Raw genomic sequence first — 2,534 nt, 5'->3', positions numbered from 1 at the left:
TTTGTTTATCTTCTCAAAGAACCAGCTTTTAGTTTTATTGATCCTTGCTATAATTTCCTTCATTTCCTTTTCATTTATTTCTGATCTGATCTTTATGATTTCTTTCCTGCTGCTAACTTTGGGGCGGTTTTGTTCTTCTTTCTCTAATTGCTTCAGTTGCAAGGTTAGGTTGTTTATTCAAGATGTTTCCTGTTTCTTAAGGTAGGATTGTATTGCTATAAACTTCCCCCTTAGAACTGCTTTTGCTGCATCCCATAGGTTTTGGGTCGTTGTGTCTCCATTGTCATTTGTTTCTAGGTATTTTTTTATTTCCTCTTTGATTTCTTCAGTGATCACTTCATTATTAAGTAGTGTATTGTTTAGCCTCCATGTGTTTGTATTTTTTACAGATCTTTTCCTGTAATTGATATCTAGTCTCATAGTGTTGTGGTCGGAAAAGATACTTGATACAATTTCAGTTTTCTTAAATTTACCAAGGCTTGATTTGTGACCCAAGATATGATCTATCCTGGAGAATGTTCCATGAGCACTTGAGAAAAATGTGTATTCTGTTGTTTTTGGATGGAATGTCCTATAAATATCAATTAAGTCCATCTTGTTTAATGTATCATTTAAAGCTTGTGTTTCCTTATTTATTTTCATTTTGGATGATCTGTCCATGGGTGAAAGTGGGGTGTTAAAGTCCCCTACTATGAATGTGTTACTGTCGATCTCCCCTTTTATGGCTGTTAGTATTTGCCTTATGTATTGAGGTGCTCCTATGTTGGGTGCATAAATATTTACAATTGTTATATCTTCTTCTTGGATCGATCCCTTGATCATTATGTAGTGTCCTTCTTTGTCTCTTTTAATAGTCCTTATTTTAAAGTCTATTTTGTCTGATATGAGAATTGCTACTCCAGCTTTCTTTTGGTTTCCATTTGCATGGAATATCTTTTTCCATCCCCTTACTTTCAGTCTGTATGTGTCTCTAGGTCTGAAGTGGGTCTCTTGTAGACAGCATATATAAGGGTCTTGTTTTTGTATCCATTCAGCCAATCTGTGTCTTTTGGTGGGAGCATTTAGTCCATTTACATTTAAGGTAATTATCGATATGTATGTTCCTATTCCCATTTTCTATATTGTTTTGGGTTCGTTATTATAGGTCGTTTCCTTCTCTTGTGTTTCTTGTCTAGAGAAGTTCCTTTAGCATTTGTTGTAAAGCTGGTTTGGTGGTGCTGAACTCTCTCAGCTTTTGCTTGTCTGTAAAGGTTTTAATTTCTCCATCAAATGTGAATGAGATCCTTGCTGGGTAGAGTAGTCTTGGTTGCAGGCTTTTCTCCTTCATCACTTTCAGTATGTCCTGCCACTCCCTTCTGGCTTGTAGGGTTTCTGCTGAGAGATCAGCTGTTAACCTTATGGGGATTCCCTTGTGTGTTATTTGTTGTTTTTCCCTTGCTGCTTTTAATATGCTTTCTTTGTATTTAATTTTTGACAGTTTGATTAATATGTGTCTTGGCGTATTTCTCCTTGTATTTATCCTGTATGGGACTCTCTGTGCTTCCTGGACTTGATTAACTATTTCCTTTCCCATATTAGGGAAGTTTTCAACTATAATCTCTTCAAATATTTTCTCAGTCCCTTTCTTTCTTTCTTCTTCTTCTGGAACCCCTATAATTCGAATGTTGGTGCGTTTCATGTTGTCCCAGAGGTCTCTGAGACTGTCCTCAGTTCTTTTCATTCTTTTTTCTTTATTCTGCTCTGCAGTAGTTATTTCCACTATTTTATCTTCCAGGTCACTTATCCGTTCTTCTGCCTCATTATTCTGTTATTGATCCCTTCTAGAGTATTTTAAATTTCATTTATTGTGTTGTTCATCGTTGCTTGTTTCATCTTTAGTTCTTCTAGGTCCTTATTAAATGTTTCTTGCATATTCTCTATTCTATTTCCAAGATTTTGGATCATCTTTACTATCATTATTCTGAATTCTTTTTGGGTAGACTGCCTATTTCGTCTTCATTTGTTAGGTCTGGTGGGTTTTTATCTTGCTCCTTCATCTTGTGTGTGTTTCTGTCTTCTCATTTTGCTTATCTTACTGTGTTTGGGGTCTCCTTTTTGCAGGCTGCAGGTTCGTAGTTCCCGTTGTTTTTGGTGTCTGTCCCCAGTGGCTAAAGTTGGTTCAGTGCATTGTGTAGGCTTCTTGGTGGAGGGGACTAGTGCCTGTGTTCCGGTGAATGAGGCTGGATCTTGTCTTTCTGGTGGGCAGGTCCACGTCTGGTGTATTTTGGGGTGTCTGTGGACTTATTATGATTTTAGGCAGCCTCTCTGCTAATGGGTGGGGTTATGTTCCTGTCTTGCTAGTTGTTTGGCATAGGGTGTCCAGCACTGTAGCTTGCTGGTCGTTGAGTGAAGCTGGGTGTTGGTGTTGAGATGGAGATCTCTGGGAGATTTTCGCCATTTGCTATTACATGGAGCTGGGAGTTCTCTTGTGGACCAGTGTCCTGAAGTTGACTCTCCCACCTCAGAGGCAAAGCAATGACTCCTGGCTGCAGCAC

The sequence above is a fragment of the Neophocaena asiaeorientalis genome, unplaced genomic scaffold (genome assembly GCF_003031525.2).
Source record: "Neophocaena asiaeorientalis asiaeorientalis breed wild unplaced genomic scaffold, Neophocaena_asiaeorientalis_V1.1 scaffold244, whole genome shotgun sequence".
In the NCBI taxonomy this organism is placed as follows: domain Eukaryota; kingdom Metazoa; phylum Chordata; class Mammalia; order Artiodactyla; family Phocoenidae; genus Neophocaena; species Neophocaena asiaeorientalis.
Note: the sequence above shows the minus strand (reverse complement) of the source record.